The sequence below is a fragment of the Mobula hypostoma genome, chromosome 8, assembly GCF_963921235.1.
Source record: "Mobula hypostoma chromosome 8, sMobHyp1.1, whole genome shotgun sequence".
NCBI classification, from domain to species: Eukaryota; Metazoa; Chordata; class Chondrichthyes; order Myliobatiformes; family Myliobatidae; genus Mobula; species Mobula hypostoma.
Window position 1 is genome coordinate 44839592 of NC_086104.1, and position 22958 is coordinate 44862549.

General features: G+C 37.5%; 1 protein-coding gene across 2 annotated transcripts in view; it reads left to right on the plus strand.

The window, feature by feature from the left end:
• gpatch2 (G patch domain containing 2) overlaps positions 1-22958 on the plus strand; it is a 300732-nt gene that overhangs the window by 182809 nt on the left and 94965 nt on the right. The window lies entirely within an intron of this gene.

Genomic DNA, 22958 nt, shown 5'->3' on the forward strand with positions numbered 1-22958 from the left:
TGACATATTTCTCCATAAGGTACTTATTTTTTCCTCAAAGCTAAATGTGTATGTTAACCAATTCTATCTACATTAGTATTTCTAAGAACTAGTCTAGGTAAAATTGATTGTTTAAGTGAAAGAAAATAACTGTCAACTGATGAAGAATTCTCTTAATATTAAATTAAAAAATAGAGTTTTAAAGACCATGCTTTGGTTGAAATAAACAAAAACTAGCTAGCTTCGTTGTGGTGTTATGACTGATATCTAAATCAGCTGGTGCAATTTTTTTTAGCCTAATAACTTTGAGCTTACTTTGGGTCAAGAATGTCATATCCCTGTGGTGTAGAATGAGATGAGAGGTTATCTCACATGCTAGCCTGAGAACTCTATGACTAACTAAACCTGTCTTCTCTATTCCAGACTCAAATATACTTTGTAAAACCTACATGGGTTTATAAAATATGTGCAAGTTTCTAAGTTAGTTGTTAACATTTAAATATATTTTTAAAGCCATGCAATACCAAAATATATTGGTAGCAATTATACTAATGACAATTTCTAATAACCCCATTTGACACCTTATGCAGTATATTTGACTTCGTTCAGTACAAAATATTAAAAATACCAATTGACTATACTGTGCTCCCTTTATGACATAAATGATATATCCTAAAAGCAGTTAACCATTATTTTTATTGAAAGCAATATTTTTAACTGCCTCTATTTGGAAAATTCATGTATGGTAATGTATAATTACTTATCAACTTGAATATATGTGTAAAGCGTTAAAGCTGAAATAAACCATTATAAACATTTATTTGGAAATGTAAAGGGTGTAACATTTAGCATTCATTTACAGATATGGAAATACTATAAATATTTTTCTATGTCATTACCAGATACATTATCCAACCCACTCCTTTTATGTGATGTTGTTGAAAAGAAACCAAGTCATGTCATAGTTTTTGTACTTCTGTGTTATTGTCTTATTTCCGAAGCTTTTGGTCACAGTATTTCATTTTGGTATTAAGTGTGTACTTTTGATTTAAAATCACCATGAATATTTTGTCAACGAGAGAAAGCAATTCATATTGAAGTGATACAGGTTTTTTTTGATTTAATACTGAATCTTAGGGTAGCAAGATGTGGGGTTGTGAGACGCATAAGCAATGGCTGGAGGTTGAAATGTAACCATTGAGATAAAAATCTACTCACAATTTGTTAGTCAGCTAGCATTAAATTCAAGGCCCGTATTAATAGTTCTTAAAAAAAAATCATTTGACCTGGGGTTTCTGTCATAATAAATAGCACAGTATCCTCATGCATTTTTAAAATGATGATGACATTGGTGGATTTTTTTTTGTTTATTCTGGTTTAGTGTTCCAATGTTGCTCGATAGATTGTTCTATTTTAGTTCATTTTCTATCTATAGTTTGACTGAAGCTAATTTTGAAGTAAATGATTTGTGATGAATAACATGTCTCTTGCCAGCTGGAAAGAAGGACTTAAACCTTATTGATTTCCTCGCCTTTTTCACCTTTACTTCTCGCTTTCAATATCATATGTTATTGCACATTGCTAATTGTAGGAATAGAATTCTTGCAGATCTTTCTAAGCAGTATGACTGTGTGAAAACCTGACAACATTTTATTTTAAAGATTCTAATGATCCCTCAAAAACTGAAAAAGGTTCACACATGCAGTATGTAGTTGCAGTGGTCAGTACAATGAATACTGGTGCTGGAATGGTATAGTTCTGATAAGTGAAGCTGACTGATGATCGTCATACATTTGTACAGTTTCTTTTTAGACTGAAGTAACTGCTTCAACCGTTTTAATTCCATTCTTAGTAGCCAACTTGAAACATTAACAGTTGTAAGGGCACAAGCAACTTGTGTATCCATTCAAACCTTTATAACCTCAGGAAGTGCTTCTGCAAACAGAAAGATCTGCTGTAAAAAAGTATGTAGCAGGATACTGCTATTAAAATACTTTCTATATGCCAGCGGTCCCCAACCACCGGGCCACGGACCGGTAACAGGCCGCAAAGCATCTGCTACTGGGCCGTGAGGAAACGATATGAGTCAGCTGCACCTTACCTCATTCCCTGTCACGCACTGTTCAACTTGAACATAGGGTTGCCAGCTGTCCCGTATTTGCTGGGACATCCCATATATTGAGCTAAATTGGTTTATCCCGTATTTCCCCCGCTAAGGTAGAGCGTTCCTATGAAACTTTTCGTGCTGAAATGGCGTGAAGCGAAGAAGCAATTACCATTAATTTATATGAGAAAAATTTTTGAGCATTCCCAGACCCAAAAAATAACCTAACGAATCATACCAAATAACACATAAAACCAAAAATAAATAACACCAACATATAGTAAAAGCAGGAATGATATGATAAATACACAGCCTATATAAAGTAGAAATAATGTATGTACAGTATAGTTGGGAAGTTGAAGGCAAAACAGATTTGTGGGGGGGGGGGAAACACAGGTGCCCACGCAAGTCTTCATGGTCATGGTAGTCTTTCCTGGGGTAAAGTGTCCCGGGATTTGACTGCTACTTTTGTCCCTTATTTGGGAGTGAGAAAGTTGGCAACCCTAACTGTAGAAGACATGTTGAGGTGAGTTTAACCCTACTTGAACCCGCCTCCGGTCGGCCGGTCCGCAGTGCAAAAAAGGTTGGGGACCCCTGCTATATGTTGCCTCCGGGTTTCAAATGAAATGGTTATTAATGTGTTGTAAATTGATTTTAAGCAAAATTCTTCAGATGACAAACAATGCTTATTGTTGCATTAATATTCTTGTAAGACGAAAAAAAGTCCAAACTTTTAAAAAAAAAAGCAAAAAAAAAATTTTGATCTTACTGAGCCAGATTTGGAATATGAGCTGTCAAGATGATGCAGAGTATCTGCACAGGAATTCAGTAGGGTTAAGTAAATGGACGAGAGATGTAAATATAGAACACAATGTGACTGAGCACTTTGGTACAAGAATCAGTGAACTGAATATTAATTAAGTCCTGGTGAAGAAAGAGGGGATCTTGGTATTCATGAAATATGGAAAGTTGAAGTACAGGTACAGCAAACACTTACAGTATAAATTATTATGCAACCGGGGGTAAAAAAGAAAGTAATGCTGCAGTTATCCAGAAATTTGGTAGATAAATATGCAGCTTTCTTCTCCTGATGTAAAGGTTGGAGTATCAGAACACAGTACCAATAGATTAGTTTCAGGTAGGAAAGTTGCCTTACATAGAGAGATTAAGATTGCATTATAAAAGTTCAGAAGAGTGCAAGATAAGATTCTGAATGAAATTGAGAGGCTATTTCTTCAGATGAAGGCACCATAATGAAGAGACTATGGTCTTGGGGAAAAGTATGGATTAGGACTGAATGAGCAGAAATCATCTTCTCAATAAATTGTGTATCTTTGGAATTCACTGCCTTAGAGGATTGTGGTTTCTTGGTCTTTGAATATCCTCAAAATGGAGATTTTGTTTGTGGAAGGTTAGAGAATAAGATAGATAAGTGGCTTTGAGGTACAGGGTCAGCTGTGACCTTTTTAAATGTTTGAGTATCCAGAAAGTCTACTGTTGCTTCTACTTCTTTTGTTCATATTAGAAATCAGTTAGAAATTAAGGGTGATATTTTAGACATGCTGCAGTAAAAGGATGTGCAGCTTGGACATAGACATTTTACCATGCAAAGAATATGCACTAAAGCGGTATTTTACTCAGAACCAATGCCAGTTTCTTAGAATGCTACCTTTTTAATAATGTGAAGTTCCAGACATTCAGAGCATTATGCATTGTAACTGTAGCAGAACCATTAAAAAACACTGCATCCACCATGCTGAAACATTAACACAGTACGTATATAATGGACATGATTTGGACCAATTTTTCCTTTGACAGGCACCTTTCTGTAAAACAGACACAGGACTGTGCAGCTTATCTCTTCGGAAAGATTCCAAGATCATATTTCTTAAGGGGGTGCAATCCTGTATTGACTTTGGTGAAAACTACCAATTTAGCATGTGATTGAGCAGATTCCCTCCTTTTATGGACTGCCATTCCAACATTATACCTTTGGTATTAATGTGCACCAATCAATGTCACTCCTATGAATACACCATCCTCCATGTGTGTTTGTCCATAAGGTGAACCAAGATACAACTTCACATTGCACACCATCTACTGATTGCAATTCACGGCCACCTTTCTTGGAGTGTTCAGAAACCATAAGTACATGTAATCAAGTCTCCAGCCCTCGCTCTTCAACAAAGGGAAATCCTTTCTAAACAGTGTCAGAAGATCAGAGTACAAGCTAATGTTGACATATTTTGTGACAATTTTGTTTGTGAAGGCCTATGATGAGGTATTTTGCAATCACTCAGTGACCCTTCTAACAGGTAATCATTTCCCTGTATTAAGGCTGATGAGCAATTAGGTGAGGATGTGGCAAAAAGTCAACTGTTTTAAAGGACAAATTTAAGAATACTAGCAAAGAAATATGGACATGAAAACAAATAATAATGCAGGTTTGTATCATAGTAGACAAATTAATTGCTAAAAGAAATAAGAAAATGAGAGGGAAAAAAGGCGGCAAAACCAAGACAATTTACAGGTTATTGATATTTATTATTTCTGTGCTTTGACCTGCCAAATAAGTTCTTGGGAGTAGTTTGTTTTATTTGTGTGTTGTTACTGAGAAGATAAAGATTAGCTTTGTCATACAGTGAAATGCAGCGTTTGTGTCAACAACCAGCACAACCTGGGATTGTGCAGGAGGCGACCTGCAAAGTGTTGTCATGCTTCCCATGCCAACATCTCATGCCCTGGCTCACTAAACCTCACCTTACAGCTCTGGAATGTGGGAGAAACGGGAGTACCCTGAAAGTCCACATGGACTCCAGGAAATTGTGCAAACTGCTTATAGATTGTGGCGAGAGTCAGAGCCTGATCTTACAGCTGGTACTGTAAAGTGTTGCAGTGACCACGACGCTACAACACTGCCCTTCAAAAATTTGGGCAGTCATTGTGTTATCTGATACCTCCTGCCTCACCACTGTTCAGTGCCCTACTCTGTCCTTCCAGTGAGATGGTGCTTCACCTGCGTGTGTCTCGATGTTACTTAGTACATCTGGTGCTCCCGGGGCAGCCTCCTCTTTATCAGTGTACATGGAAACAGGCGGTGAAATGCAGATTTCTAAATTTATTTTATTTAGAGACACTACAGAAACAGGCCCGTTCAGCCCAACAAACCACACTGCCCTGCAACCCTATTTAACCCTAGCCTAATCACAGGATGACTTACAATAGCCAACTAACCAGTACGTCTTTGGACTGGAAGGAAACAGGAACACCCAGAGGAAACCCACACTCTCACGGGAAGAAAGTACAAACTTCTTACAGAGGACACCAGAACTGAATTCTGAACACAGACGCCCCAAGCTGCAATAGCATTAAGCTAACTGCTACGCTACCGTGGCGCCCATCATTTGCTTTAACAAGAACACATCCGAGGGTATGCTGGGAGCAGCTTGCAAGTGTCATCACACATTCCAGCATCAATATAGCATGCCCACAATCTTCGGCAGAATAACATAGAATGCAACTAAACAGAACACAACCACGGCAAATCACACCCATTTCCTCCCTCCTACGCACCCACACACACAGACAATCCTCCAAATCCAGGACAGCCTCCAGGTTTCCAGGCTTTGGCCATCTGGCTTTAACTTCTAGTCTTCTAATTGACTTTTGGGTTTTGATCTCCGTGTCAACCCCTGGGCAAGCTGAAAACTCCAGGCTTGCCGACTGATGGCCCTCATTCCTCCTGTTCCTACGGACATCGGATCCCAGGACCCACTGACCTGGGACAGTCCAAAATCCATGGATGTTCTTGGTCACTCATGCACATTGCTGACATCAAGAACTGAGAGAAGGCCTGGGCTCTGGATGTTCTTCCACATTGTTGGCCTTTGGGTATGACGTGGAAGCAGGCTGTTCCTTCCACTGCAATAGTTTGGAACTCCCAGTGGCCACTCACATCAATTCTACTTATTTTTTTCCACACCAAGGTGTCTGTCTACAGCCTCATCCACTCCCATGATGAAGGTAGACATAGGCTGGAGGAGCAACTCCCCATATTCTGTCTTGGTCATCTCCAACCTGAAAGTATTAATACCAATTTCTCTAAAGTCTGGAGCAGCTGCCCCCCACCCCCACCTTTGTTTTCCTTCATTCCTGTGGCCCCACCTCCCTCCTCTTCCATCCCTCCCCCACTCTCAGGACCTGCTCATCATTTCCCTCTGGTCCCCTCTGGCATCGACCCTCTTCTTTCAGGTCCTGATGATGAATCTTGACCCAAAATGTCATCTGATCATTTTGCTCCATAGATGCTCTCTGACCTGCTGAATTCCTCCAACATCTTGTATGTGATTGTGTTATTGCTGGTTAGTTGTAGTATTAGAACATTCAACACACGAATTCCTATTAGCTTTTGTTCGCAATTTATTGACACCATTACTCAGTGGACTGACTGACTAACAAAAAACAAACTGTTCTTTGCCACAACAGTTCCATGATACTGTGATATTTGCAACTATTGTTGTAAGTTGTTTTACTCAATCTCGCAATGCCAAATTTGTACCAGAATTTATTACAGTATGCCACAGGAGAAGGAGGATAGTTGTGGTAAATTTATATAGCATTTTGTGCAGAACATACCTGAAATATTGCATGCAGTTAGAGGTTATGGGTTTAAGGGTGAAAGGTGAAATGTTTAAGGGTAACATGAGGGGGAACTTCGTTACTCAGTGGGCAGTGAGAGTGTGAAACAAGCTGCCAGCACAAGTGACATTTGTGGTTCGATTTCAGCTTTTAAGAGAAATTTGGATAGGTACATGGATGGGAGGAATGTGGAGGGCTATGATCGGAGTGCAGGTCTATGGGACTAGTCAGATTAATGGTTCAGCATGAACCAGATGAATGGAAGGGCCTGTTTCTGCACTGCAGTGTTATGTGACTCTATGAATCCATTGTTCATAGAATCCTGCTAGCATCTTTCTCTATGTTAAAATAGAAAATTTATTTAAAAAGCACATTATAGCCTATGAAGAACTTCTAGACATTTTGCATTCACAAAAAGCCCTATACATCACAGGCACATCCCTCCCCACCATCAGTTGTATCTACAAGAGGTACTGCTCAAGAAGACAACAACTATTATCAAAGATTCCCACCAACTGAACCATGCTATCTTTTCATAGCGACGATGGGGCAGGAAGTGCAGCAGTTAGAAGACCCACACCATCATATTCAAGGACAGCTACTTCCCTTCATCCAATATGTTCTTGAATCAATCTATGAAATCCTAGTCACTACAGATTAGTAACATTGTGAACATTTTGGTCACTTTGCACTAAAATGAACTTCTTTGTGTTCTAACATTTTTTTTGTAAAAAAGATTGTGCGTAGTTTACGGTTAATTTGTGATTTTCTCATGAATACAGCTTATATGATACTATATGCCCATGATGCTGCTGCAAGTTTTTCATTACACCAGTGGATGCATGTGTAACAATAAATTCCACTTGGACTTTATATAAATACTAAATACAGGTGGGCAGCACAGTGTTGCAGTTAGCAGAGCTGTTGCTTTGCAGTCACGTATCCCTGCTTCAGTCTTGATTGTCAGTGTTGTCTGTGAGGAGTTTGCACATTCTCCCCAAGTTCTCACTGAGTGCTCAGGTTTGTTCCCATATCCCAAAGACTCGTGGATTGGTAGCTAACATAGCCACTGTAAGTTACCCCTAACATGTAGGTGAGTCAAGTAACCTGAAAAGAGTTCATAGTAATGTAGGGGGAAAAAATTGGGATTTGCATAGATTGATGTAAACGATGGTCATCGTGAACATGTGATCATGAACATGGTGATCCAAAACTGCACAGGACTCAGTTCTATTCAAGATGCGTAATTCAGCGATCAAAGTAACAGATCTGAAAGGTCATAAAGAAAACAGGACATCCTCTTTAGTCAAATGACCTGGCATTGTTTACCTGTTCAAACATTAAATTAAAATATAGTAAAGTTATCTGTTTAAGAATGAAAGGGCAGTTAAGCTTATTGCTGTTTTGTCTCAGGTTTACGCAGTTGTGCCTTTAGCATTATTTTTATATGTTAATTAGCTAATTTGTATAGTGCATAAATAAATGAAACAATATCAAGTTTTTTTTAAGAGGGTCATTAGTGAACAGACCTCTTATTCTTTTTTTTTAAATGAAAAATAATTGATTCATTCAATTGATTCTAGGAAGTGTTATATTTAATTAAAGGTTAGCCTCACAATGGGATGAAAATAATTGAGATGAAATAGCAATAGATTTTTAAATTAGAAAGCATACCAGTGCCATGCCTTAATGATTTAAGTGGAGGTAGTAATTGCAGTAATGTTAGTTCAGCATGCCTGTGATCATAATTAATTTAATGATGGAAAGTTAACTGTCCAACTTTGTTGGTAACTAACACAGTCCAATGGCACAGAATTTCCAGAGAAGTATTGGGCAGTACAAATAGTGATTTCATCCATATACACCATAATTTCACAGGGCTTTGCAAAGTAAAGTGCACTCTTTGTTGTGCATTGTACGTGTATCATCGAGTCCCCACCATGTTCTTTCAGCTTTTTCTCTATGAAGGATAGTAAATGTGATTAATCAATTAAATTAAAATGATGATAAGCTAACTGCCATGGGAATTTGGAGCTGAAAGCTAGTGGCCCCAAATAAAAACTTATTTTAGATTCTTGTATTTAGTTCTTTTGTTTTAGACATGTAAGTCACTCTTTGTAGAATGGCAATAGGAAAATCATATGGTAAAGGAATTAAATATTGATGGGAAATTAAAGTATATTTGACTAATTATTATGAATCTTTGTAAATATTAAATAGTTTTGAGATATTCAATGCTCACTCTAATTTAATTTCCATCTTCAACAAAATTACTTTACAGTTTTCTGTATCTGAGTGACCAAATGTTAGATATATTCTGTATTTTAATAAAATATAGATGTTTGGAATTGTCAGTGAAATTTTGATAAATAAGTTCAAAGTTTAATGAACATTGGGCAAAATTGTTAAGATATTGGTGTGATTGCAAAGTACCTGTGAATTTTTTTCTGAATCCTGGACAATCGGGTATAATTTATGTTCCATAATCCCTTCATATTGTATAGTTTATATAGCATTGTAACAGATTCAATTTCTGTCAGTTTCAAAATTTTTCCTTCCTTTAGAAAGATATATTAAAAAGTCAGTACAACCAAGGATCATGGAACGAATTAAAAATCTTTAGCACTTTTTATTTGATATATTTCAATAATATCATTTACATAAATGAAAATTTAAATTGACTTATTTTATAGGAACATGCAAGTATTAATTAAAACATTTCAGTTCACTTATTTTATATGAACTTGTAGATATTAATATCCTTTAAGAAATCCACAAAATTTAAAATTTTTTATTGCACTTTAGTATAGAAAGATTGCCTGGGACTTAAAGCTGTATTATGGAATTGCTATTGCATATTCTTCAAGTATAAAATAAATTTACTGCAACAGAAGCCTCATTGTTTTGGAAATTTAAACCTTTGTTTTTTTAATGTTTTTCCAGCAAACCTTCATTCCTTTTAGCAGACCAGTCTAAGTCTGAGGGGGTGTGTGACTGGATTTGTGTTCCAGTATTTCAGACCTCTGGGATAAGCTTCAACTATTGAAGTGCTGATAAGAATAAAAGTTGCCCGGTTCATCAGGTTGGGAAGTCAATCTGAATTGCAGCCTGCAATCTAGAGACACTACAGACAAAATATTTAGATTTTGTTTTCATACCTGGCAAAGTTAAATCTTCTTTTATCAATAAATTGATGAAGTTGAGAGGAGACCAGCAACATTGTGAGCAATGAACATTACATCCAATACTGATGACAGGACCTGTCATTGCACTACTCTTACCCACTTGCCATTTTCTCCTTCAAGCTCCTCATGTGCTTTGCCTTATTCTAAAATGCTCAACATTGCCTACACATGTCCTACCTTGATTTTCTCAGTAAGACAGAAGCCAGTTAAAATTAGAAAGTTGATAGGGAAATGGACACTTCAGAACTTCCAAAGCAAAAAGTAATGTAGGAATCTGATCTAAATGGGTAACCGCAAAAAAAACAGGATTTCTCACTCTGTGATGGGCACGTTACAATGTTTGTTCTGTTTTGCACATTGTTATCTGGCGATCAATTAGATTTTCTTAACATTCTTACTTCTGCCTCTGACCTTTCCCTCATTCAACTGGTGGGGCTTTATATTCACAAGTTTCTGCGAGTAGCTTAACATCTTGCATAAAAGTAGCTGCCATTTGAAAAACCTTAAACATACGAGCTTTGAATATCCTTGAGATTGAAGGGGAGAAGACCTGCTTTATCATTATCATGGAATGAGCATGTTATAGGTCAGCAAAATTTAGACACAAGAGGTACTGCAAATTCTGGAAATTTACAGCAATACATACAATGTTCTGGGGGAGTTCAGTAGGTCAGGAGAGTGTTAGCCCAAAACGTTAACTGTTTATTCCCATCCATAGATGCTGCCTGACCTGCTGTGCTCTTCCATCACATTCTGTGTAGAGTAAAACAGAAATGTGGTGAAAAGCCAAGGACTAGCATGAATAAGGCAAGTTGTAGTGAAGTCGATAAATCAATGGAATCATTCATTCTGAGGTTCTGAATTAACAGATTCTTTGTGAGGAAGTGATCGATTCTGTGGCAGTGGTCCTGGTCTACTGCCTGGATCTTTAATAATGCCATACTGGGGGCTAGCTAAAGAATATGAAGGAGTTGCTATTTGTAACGAGACAAAGATGGATGTCTACTTGAGTTTTTTTGGCCATTACAGCTGTTTCAAGATTCCAACCATAATCTCCATTTAACCAGCAAACTCTCCACAATGAAAAAGTATTACCAAAGTGTTTGAAATTTCTTGAAAACCAACAGTTAACCTGTGGAAAAACTTCTCTGTATTTATTAATAGCATTTAAAATTCTCTTTTGAACAAGACAATAATTGCTTGATGAGTAATTACTGTAATTTTCAAGAGTACAGAGTATTTACATCTGTGGTCTTAGTAAAATTTAATTGTCTTGTTATGAAATAGACCCTCTTCTCATGCATAAATAAGTGTTTGGGATCCATTGTAAATGTTGTACTTTATATAGATAACAAATTATAATCCTTTATATTTGCAAAAAAAACCCTTAATAAATTAGTCAGTGCTTTCTATTAACTCTGCAGTCATTGATAGTGTTCCCAGTCTAATCCACCTAGTTTGTGATCTTGCCATTTTAAATACTAATGCCTATGAATAAAGAAATATCTCCTAAATTTTCTGCTTCCTATCATTGATATAATTTTAAATTAATGACTTTTTATTGATAACTTACAAACCCGAGATGACCCCAGGGGAACGCTGTAAGCTACCATTGTTCTGATAATTCTACATAGTATTCTCTTTTGATGAGGTTTTCTTCGAAACAATATGGTGCTCTCCTTGTAGCCTAATTATTACCCAGAACAACTTAATAATGACTTTTGTGTCTCCATTTAGAAAAGCCAAAGTTGTTGATATACCTGAAGTTATACTTTCTAATACTTACTCAATTTCTCTCATAGGTCAAACAACAGGAATTCTGCAGAAGCTGGAAATTCAAGCAACACACATAACAGTTGCTGCTGAACGCAGCAGGCCAGGCAGCATCTCTAGGAAGAGGTGCAGTCGACGTTTCAGGCCAGGACCCTTCACCTGAAACGTCGACTGCACCTCTTCCTAGAGATGCTGCCTGGCCTGCTGCGTTCACCAGCAACTTTTATGTGTGTTGCTTGTCTCTCATAGGTCTCTCTTTTCCTCCAAATGCTCCAGTATCTATCAGTGTACCTGCTGTGCACTGAGTTATGACTGCTTTTTTGGCAGACAAATCTGAGATTCTCCTGAAATCTTGTACAGTCTAACACATTAGGCCAAAAATTATTTTGCTCATGTAAACATGGCTTTGCCTTTAAGTCCTACATTTGCTTTGTTGGGCCCACATAGGAGCAATGCTACAAAAGAGCATGGGAAACACCAGGTTATCTTCGTAATCTGTCAACACAAAGGCTCAAGTATTCAGGATGTAGGTGCTGCAGGTAAGAGAAACATCCTCCAGTTTTCACTATGAAGACGGTGATGACTGAATTTCTTGAATCAGTGCAGTCCCTCTGCCACAGCATAAAATAATACTGCAAGCAGTAGATCTGAATTGTAATGTCTGAACCAGAAGTGATGGGACAGGAATAAGAGTCGGTACTATGTACTCATAGAACATGACCAGTCAGAAATCATCACTGTAAAGGTGAACATCTGAAGCAAGCATTGGTATGCATGTTCATTCATTCTGTCTCTCTCTCACACACACTTTATTTTCTGTCAGCATACTTCAGTGTAGTTTAGAGACAAGATCTGCCTCACTGCGCTATTGAAGCCCCGCTGGCGCTGAGACCATGATAAAAGTGTCCAAGATGGCTTAAATCTATAGATTGGAGGTGGATGGGATAAGGAGAAAAGTAGATGGCAGTTGTGGGATGGGAACCAGCCCAGCAAAATTTGACCCATTAGAAATGGAAAAACTATCACCAAATCTGTGTGTCCTACTTGTTTTTGTTTTGCTCCAGTGTAATATTGTTCTGTTGTGTCCATTAGATTTTGCTTTGTCATTGAGGATATCTGTAGACACTATAAAAGGTACTAACAAAATAATCACTAACTTTATAGCATTCTTGTTATTACATTGTGTCTTACAGCGCCGATCTGTTTAGCTTGTAACATTGTTATTAGGCCAGCTCATTGTGTTTATCAAGGACGTATGTTGTATCCACTTATCAATAATTTTTTGAAGGGTATTAGGACAATTAGGCATAACTTGACCAGCAGCAAATACATTAAAAACGAGTGCCACTTTAGGAGGATTTCTTCTCTAACCTTTTCATTTTGTGGATAATGGTAAGTGACATCAGTGTTCTGTAGGACATTCTGGTTTGGTAAACACTGTTACCTCTAGCATAAAACAAAACAAGCTTTGATGTCTGACAGTAGAACTCCTGGAGATAATTGTTTAAGGCAGTGATGCAGTAGGACACCAGTTAAGACAGTAGCCTTGCAACTTGTGACCCATTGCCAGTTGATACCTCAAACCACAATTTCCTCCTTGTGAATAACTATCTACTGTTTTGATGGAAATTCCAAATGTGACAGCTTCTTACACCTGAGATTACTCACTGGTAGATAATACATGACATCTTATGAGCTGGAAAGCACTTGCTCTAACACACCCATTGTATGATCCCATAGCAGCACAAACATTTCACTACCCCTCAAGTACAACTGAGTTGGTGGTTTTTCTGCAGTTGCATTCCACAGAAAAAGAATTCATAAATGCGCGCAGAAGATCTCAAGGCCTGTTCAACCTCCCTGAATGTCTCTGATGATCAGAAACTCGCAGCAGCACAGTGGTTAGCAAAATGCTTTACAATACAGGCGATTTGGGTTCAATTCCTCCTGCTGCCTATAAGAAGTTTGTACATTCTCCTCATGATTATGTGGGTGCTCCAGTTTCCTACCACTTTTCAAAGACATACCAGTGGTACAGTGCCTATAAAAAGGTATTCACCCCCCCCCCCCCAGAAGCTTTCATGTTTTACTGTTTTACAACATTGAATCACAGTGGATCTAGTTTGGCTTTTTTAACACTGATCAACAGAAAAAGACTCTCTTGTGCCAAGGTAAAAACAGATCTCTACAAAGTGATCCAAATTGAGTACAGATATAAAATACAAAATAATTGATAGCTTAAGTATTCACCACCGAAAAGTCAGTATTTAGTAGATGCAGCTTTGGCAGCAATTACAGCATTGAGTCTGTGTGTATAGATCTCTATCAGCTTTGCACCTCTGGACACTGTAATTTTTCCCTATTCTTCTTTATAAAACTGCTCAAGGTCTGTCAGATTGCATGGGGATCATAAGTGAACAGCCCTTTACAAGCCCCAGCCACAAATTCTGATTTGGATTGCGATCTGGGCCCTGACTTGGCCACTCTAGGACATTAACTTTGTTGCTTTTAAGCCATTCCTGTGTAGCTTTGGCTTTATGCTTGGGGTCATTGTCTTGCTGGAAAACAGATCTTCTCCCAAGTCACAGTTCTCTTGTAGACTGCATTGGGTTTTCCTCCAGGATTTCCCTGCATTTTGCTGCATTTATTTTACTCGCCACTTTCACAAGCCTTTCAGGGCCTGCTGTAGAATAGTATCCCAACAGCATGATGCAGCCACCACCGTGCTTCACAGTAGAGATGGTGTGATTTTGATGATATGCAGTGTTTGACCTATGCCAAACATAGTGTTTAGTCTGATGGCCAAAAAGTTCAATTTTGATTTCATCAGACCATAGAACCTGCGTCCAGCTGACTTCAGAATCTCCAACATGCCTTCTGGCAAACTCTAGCCAAGATTTCATGTGAGATTTTTTTCCCACAGTGGTTTTCTCCTTGCCACTGTTCCATGAAGCTAGGACTCGCGAAGCAACCAGGCAACAGTTGTTGTTTGTGCAGTCTCTCCCATCTCAGTCACAGAAGCTTATAACTCCTCCAGAGTTGACATGGGTCTCTTGGTGGCCTCCCTCATTAATCCCCTTCTTGCACAGTCATTCAGGTTTTTGAAGACAGCCTGCTTTAGGCAGATTTACAGCAGTGACATGTTATTTCTATTTTTTTGATGACTGACTTAACTTATCTCCAAGGGATATTCAGGGACTTGGAAATATTCTTGTATCCATCTCCTGATGTGCTTTTCAATAATCTTTTCCTGGAGTTGCTTGGTGTGTTCTTTTGCCTCATGGTGCAGTTTTTGCCAGGATACTGACTCACCAGCAGCTGGACCTTCCAGATACAGGTGTATTTTTACTACAATCAGTTGAAACACCTTGACTGTACATGGTGATCTCCATCTAACTAATTATGTGACTTCAAAAACCAATTGGTTGCACCAGTGATGATTTGATGTGTTATATTAAAGGAGGTGAATACTTATGCAATCAATTATTTTGTATTTTATATTTGTAATTACAAACGTTTGTAATTTAGATCACTTTGTAGGGATCTGTTTTCACTTTGAAAAAGTGTTGTCTTTTTCTGTTGATCGGTGTCACAAAAGCCAAATTAAATCCTCTGAGATTCAATGTTATAAATCAATAAAACATGAAAACTTCCAAGAGGGATGAAGGTGAAAAGGGAAGTCAAAGGCTCAATGTGTTCAAGTCAGTTCTCTGGAGATGGCCTATACTGTGTGTGCATTTGGGAGGGAAGTAAGGGATTGTTTTGTTGCTGTTGTTCTCTTGTTATGTTGTTATTCCTTGTGTGTTCTACAAACATGGTGGGCATGCTCTGTTGGTGCCGGAATGTGTGGCGACACATGTGGGCTCACTTCATGGGACCCTTCAGCACATCCTGAGGTTGTATTGGTTATGGGCCCAAACAATGCATTTCACTGTATGTTTTGATGTACATGTGATAAATAAATCTGCTTCTGAAATTTAGTTGGAGTTGTCTTTCACTGCCAGCAGGTAATTTGTTGAAAGTTCAAAGCGCATACGGACGCTGCCTGAGATTCTTTTTCTTGCAGGGTTGAGGGGTATTTCAGGACTTGTAATCCCAAACCCTAAATTAACTATCAAGACAATATTTCATACTCTATCACGGTAGCCTGGTCAATTGATCTGTTTTCAAAAGCAAGATCAGGAGTATTCATATTTGACATCATTATGGGCAAAGCCCAAGGTAGCTCACCAGCATGCCATTGTGAATGAAGTTGACGACTCCCATCCCTCAGTTTGTCCTCTTCCCCCACCACATACTTAACTTACTGGGTCTTACTGGCAGCATCTCTATCTGTGTGAGAGAGAGAGATGCTGCCGAACCAACTGAGGCCCCCAGTGGCTTCCGTTTTGCTCTGACTTACAATGTATGTGGTCTTTTTTGTCTGCATCCTTATAACATGGTCATTTCTTCACTGCTCACCAAAGTAGCAATCTCAGAGAAAGCAGAGATGGGGAACAATTGTTGACCTTGACAGTGACATCCACGTTCTAAAAGCATACTTCAAAATCGCTATTTCCCTAGTAGGCAAAGCTACACTGAACAAAACTGCCAATCTCAGTTAAAATTCTGGATATCTAAAATGGCAGGTGAATGTTTCACTGGTACGGAAATAAATACTTCTGAGGTCAGGAAATTTTGGTATTTAATGAAAATTGTTATGTGTAATAAAAGCAGAATAAAGTAATGCATACCTCAGTTTACTATATGTAACATTCAGAAATTGTCCTCAATTTTCACCTAACGTTAGAAGTAATTTTCCAGGACTCTGGTGCTGGAAAACTTGGCCTGCAATAACAAATTGGTCTGTTCCTCTTAAACCACATCAAGTATATATTCAAAAAGTGGGATATTGTATAGAAGAATCGGTGAATGCACTGTCACAGCTAACACTAGTATTTTGGTAACCTGCACCCGATGGTTGCCTCACAGTTAAGATCAAAACCCAATTTGTGAAATTATATTAGTGCAGAAATTTAGTTGCTAAGATCTTATTGAATGATGGAGCAAGCTCGGAATACCTTGTGGTCTACTCTTTTTTTTATGCTATTACTAAGTCTTGTTAGAATTAAAACATAGTCTGTTTGCTCTAGATACAAATCCATGTTGAGGTGAATAGATTTAGTTAAATACAATATGGCAAAATAAGAAAATATTTACATGCATCATCGGCAGAGAAAAATATACCTTAATAGTTCTTTTGATTCCGATGAACTTGATTGGAAAGTGTTCAATTTACAAAAAAAGATGGAGTGATTATTAAACTGGATCCATTGCAAGCAAATATCACTTATGAAATTATACCTATGAGAAATATTATAGATGACAAGAGGAGTCCTCCAAGTCTAAGTTTTTATCAAGAATTGCAACAATACCATGGCCAAAATAGTACCACACATGAGCAATAAAAAGCACAGCTCACTAAAATATATTTCAAAGTTCTTCCATATACAAGTGTATCAAAAAAATGTTCTATTTCTTTCTTGCAAATGCAATGTTTTTGTATCTGGAAATATTTTATGTAGAAATGAATTTATGAGACAAATGTTGATTTACAGGTACAATGATAAATTGATCATGGAGATTGATGAGAAAATCATCTCACACAGTAATGAAAGCAGATAAATGACTTCAGCATGAAAAACATTTACTGGAGCTGGGACAATTGATCTCCTTTGATAAATGTGAAGTTGTGTAGTCTTAGATGCTCTGGAAAATCAGTTTCAATTGGAATATAAACAGTAATTCACTCAATCGAATGCATTGATCAATTTCAGATATTCTAACTGAACTCTGTTTCCATTATAATTACCATGAGAACAGGTTGCTTGCAAGAATGTTTTTCTTTTAATATTTTTGTGAAACCCTTCATTGGTCAGGGTCCACCATGGATGTTGTGTCCCAGCTGTCCACGTGATGTGCAAACCAGGGCAGTATGATACGAAGTCCAAGTTGTTGCCCATGCAGCAGGCTCCTTCCCCTCCCCCCCTCCCCCCCTCCCCCCCCCCCCCACACACACACACGCAGCTGACAAGTCCAATGGAGACCAATACAGTTTGGCACCAGTTGTGTCACAGGAGTTGCCAGCAGAATTTTAATATCACAATTTTCCTTCTCTAAGGTGAGCTGCCAACTACGGCTGATGAACCCCATCTGCCCGAAGCGAATGGTTTTTATGCTCCACTAACCTCCCCCCAACTTTGCTCCTTCACTTGTCAGTAGAAACAGTTCGACTGGGCTTACTGGCTAAGCCACAAGTGAAGGCTTGGAGCCGGACTTGTTGTCAGAGGCTATTTGAGATGCATGCCATTGGAAGCATTTAAGAGGTAGTGGGAGCTTGTTCCCCACTACTGCCCCAGGCCATGACAACCTTAAAGAACCAATATTTTTGCAGACTATAAATTTCTAACCATTTTCTTATTTAATAATTAAAGTAATGTGATTGATAATTATTCATTGCATATGTTTTGTACAAGAATATATACGTGACCACACTAATATTGTTCTTAATGTTGATTTTTCTCAATTACACTTTTCTCCTTTTAGGATTTTTTTTGTTAAGTTCCAGTTAACAAGTTATAGCATCCACAGTGAATATTTTGTATTGTGTCTAAGATGCAATGTACTGCCCCATTTTCCTACAAGTGATGCTTCTCTTTGACTATTGTATACGGAAAACATTGAAAATGCTGGAAGTACTGAGCAAATCAGGCAGCATCTCTGAAAGGAGAAGCACAGTATTTCAGATCAATTACCCCATTAACAGTAAGGAAAATCTAAACATGCCCTGGTATACAGAAAGAGTGAGAAGGAAAGGAGAGATTAAAAATAGCTCCCTGATGAGGTGGAATACAGGATAGACATAATGATTGGCAAGGGTGTGACAGGACAGGAGAAAGAGGTTGTTAATGGCACAGGTAAGGAATCAAGAGTCACTGAGTCAGAGAGAGTGTAAATGGAAAGGGAAGGGAGAGGCATGCAATTCAATACCTTAAAAATTAGAGGTAAGAAAAAACAGCATTGCATTAAAGCCTATGCAATCCAAATTTTCAAATTCACAACTGGTTCATGTCTTAATAATACATGTATAACATGCTTGTCATGATACTATGGATCAAGTGTATGTCTTTGTTTTGAAATACCAGCAGAGTGCACTAATTGCTTTGAACGTTTATTGTTGGACCAGCTCAATCTGTTGAAACTCACGATGCCATTAGAAGTCAACCTTCAATATTCATTCTGCCTGTGTCATTCCTCATAATACTGGGGTGATAAGCACATTGCTGAAATTTCTTCATTCAACCCATCTATTTCTACCTCTGTTTAGCAACACCCTGATTTATTGTGGAGTAATTCTTTGGGATAGGTGGAGGGTGGGGAGGGTGATGAATGAATCCTCTTGCATCTGAAAAATATAGAAACCTTTGTTCAGTTAAGATTTATGTGGTAGAAGGTAGTTCATCTTGTTTAAATGCTTATACATGCTCTAATTATATTTATCTGTAAATACAGCGTGATGAAATGACCAACTTTATTTAGTTAAGCATTTTCTAATATTGTGACCTTCCCCACTGCCAATACCCTATAATAACACTGGAATGCTCTGAAGATTACTTTGTGATTTGTTCTGCATCCGGTTGTTCATATTAATACAGTAAATTTATCTTTCTCCTAGCTCTCTGCTGTTTTTGGATACCAATTCAATATACTGTAGTTAAATGTTAGTCAGATCATCATTTAACATAATATTCTTATGGCTAATCAGCAGAAAGAGGCCCTCCCTAATATTTAGTGTTAAAATATTATATCTCTTCTTTGTGTTCATACTGATAATCTTAGGTCACAAAACATTTGTGTACAGGTAGTCAGTGAAAATGTGTAATGCTTTTCTGTCATCAGCAAATCAAATGAGCCTTGAATGATGGATTAAGAAGATAATTTCTATTTTTATGAATTTCGATTAGAAATGATTTACACAAGGGAAATGGTACCACACACAGGTTGGATGTTTGTTAGTAGCAAGCTGATGATTTTTAGATGAATATCTACAGAACAAGCTGTGTATTAAAGGTTTACATGAGTTACACAAATAAAACCAACCTTCAAAATGTTATGGTCAGTTTTATAATTGTAGCAGTATTTTAATGATATAATGAGGTGTTATTGTTTGCACAATATAACCATGCACAACATTAACAGTTTCATATAATGATTGCATTTACGCTGATAAACATTGTGGTAGAATAGAGAACAAGTCAAACGATTTCTGGTTTTAATTTTTTTTTTAGATCTTATTTATTTTCAGGTGACTACTTTTCATTTTCGTAACACTTGCCCACACTTAACAGTTCACTTACCCAGCATGCTTTTCCGACCTGAGATGTCAGACAGCAAATGAAATAGTAGCTTCTTGTCCATATGTCGTAATTCATTTATCAGAATAGTTGACTTGGTATGACTAGAAGATGGGATTGTTGATAATCCAGTAAAATTTTAAGATAAAATAATACCGTGCTAAATTTTGAATTCCCCAGGATCTATTTTGGCAAGTATTGTAATCCTGTAAGATTAATCACTGAAAATTTACATCAAGTATACAAAAAATAGAAGCTAGTATTATGCATGTTTTATGCATGCTTCTACAATAGCAACTAGGGTGATCAGCAATGATGGTACAAATGATTAGTGTAAAACTCTTGAATAACTGTCAGCAGGGTTTGTATTTCACAATGCAGTCAATGCAATAATTTTAATTTATCATCTGTATAACATTGCTTAACATTGGTGTGTAATCAAGAAGTCAAATTGAAATATATACTCTCAAAGGTAAAAGCAAAGTTTAAGGTAGAATTGTCATTGCAAGGGGAATACTAAACAGGGTTCTTTTTAACTGCAGATGTGACATTCATATTAAGTTTAATTGCATAGTAGATGGCAAAATGGTAATTTGGTTATTTTTTTTGTCATACAACTGAAAAGTATTTTGCAAAAGTTAAATACTACCTTGATGATGCAGCAGTGAACATGTTTAATACCATGTGGGAAATCAGTCTACATTGTAAAGAGAAAGAATTCCCCTTCTTTACATTCTGTACATTGCACCTAGATAAAAACATCGCAACTGTCGTGTGATAATACAACCAACCAATTCAACATGAAACATATGTAGGCCGTTCCATGTTGCCATTTTGGTGTTTTAAAAAAATGGATTACACTGGTTTCCAGTTAATTGGGGCAGCTGTTTATTTTTGGCAACTCTTAAAGAACAAAAACAAATCGAGAAAATAGCCGGGTTTCCCTTCATTTATTTAGGACACTCTGCCACTTAATTGGGGCAGACAACTGTTGTCAAACATTTTTTAACTAACATCAGACATGTGCACATTGTGTGGCTGTTGGACATTACAATGTGCTTAGAGCGAACTATTTTTTAAATGGCGTTACTTGCGCATTTGTGAATTCAGAACTGTTTTGCTCAGCGGTTTCAAGTATTTAGGCTTGGAAATGCTAGAAATGGTTAGGAGTGAAAATGAAACAATTTCACTACTTTAACAATTTAGGAACTACAAAGAATTTGAAGGTATCGATAATCATCTTGAATGTTACGATTAAAATGAAGATTTGGAGGATGCAATCGATGGAAAACACTGAAGGTAGTCCACTATCTGCACGAGGCATTTGCGCTGATTTTGTTCATTTACAGTCAATCAAAAGAACATGTCCATGTTACACTGAATGAATTCTTCCCTGATAACTATTAGGAACTAATATACAGTTTTATAGTACTGTTCTGTCGTAGTTTTGGTAGTGTTCTAATTTATTCTATATTTCATTTAAATACATAATTTTTTACTCAGACAGTAATTTGTCTTTTTTTTAATACCTTTTCAACCGTTTCTGTGAAACTTCAGCTAAGAGGGGCAGCCGCTTAATTAGGCCAAAACTTACTGGTCCCAATATGTCTCAATTAACCGGAATCCTCTGTAATATGTTCCAAGAATAGTCATCAAGTGATACAGAATAAACAACAACAGCAGATTATTTTTCAGGGAAAAGATTCTGTACTTAGATGCTGAGTTTGTTTATTTGCCTGGCTGAACAATAGCAGTGCTTACAGCTAAAATAAAAATACGTCTACATGCGATCTTGGTATATTTTATAAACACAATACATTAATTTATCACATCATTTTTTCTTCAACACCCCACCATAAAACAAATCTCGGCTGCACCAGTTGATGTATTGAGCTGCATTTCAATAAGAGAGGGTATTTCACCAGACCATTTTAATCCTCATTGAACACTCACTTGTTTTCCTCTTTAATTTGTGTGTGAGGGAACGGTCAGATCTGTACTCTGCATCACTTACAGTTCATTAGCTAATAGTTATTTGATGATCTGCATGAGATTTAATGAAATTCACTTGTCTGAGTAGTGTGTTTGGAAGACTTAACCTGAAAGGATACTGTGCCTTGAATTTGCTGCGACATGTTAGCGTTCCGCAGGGATTTAGTGAAATAAAAATCACTTTGCTTTGAGGAATAAAAAAAAATTGGTCTAGAATTAAATTTCATTGTTAATGATTGGGCCTTCACTGTACTTTGTTGAATAAAAAGAGCTCGTATGTATATGCAAAAACAGAGTAATTGAATTCTCATTTTTTGATACAACATGGAAAGAGACTGTTCAGCCCATGAAGTCTATGCTGGGTCTTGAAATAATCCCATCTCTCCTACTCCTCCACTTATTTCTCTGTAACCTATTTTCTCTCATCCACCCAATACCTCCGCATTGATTCTCTTGCCACTTCTATACACTGGAGTAATCTGCAGCAGCCAATTAACCTGCCAAGAAGCATGTAGCCTCTGTACTTCCTCCCCATGGGATGCGTTTCCTTTGGTTTTCTCCCACAGTCCAAAAACATACCGGATAGATTAATTGGTCATTGTAAATTATCCTGTGGTTAGGTTAGGGTTAAATCGGGGTTCTCAGGGGCTGCTGGGTGATGTGGCTGATGGGGCCAGAAGTGCCAGTGCCATGCTGTATCTCTAAGTAAATGCAAGATGATGCCAGAGCACTCAGGGAAACCCATGTAGTTGTCAGTAGATTGTGCATAAATAGGATCAAACAAAACTGGGGAAGAGTTTAGGAGGGTTAATGGCACCTAACGGCAACTCCTTCGCTTGCATCTTCGGAAACAGCTCTATTTCCATCTTTAGTATCTCCATTTTTCCCTTTCAG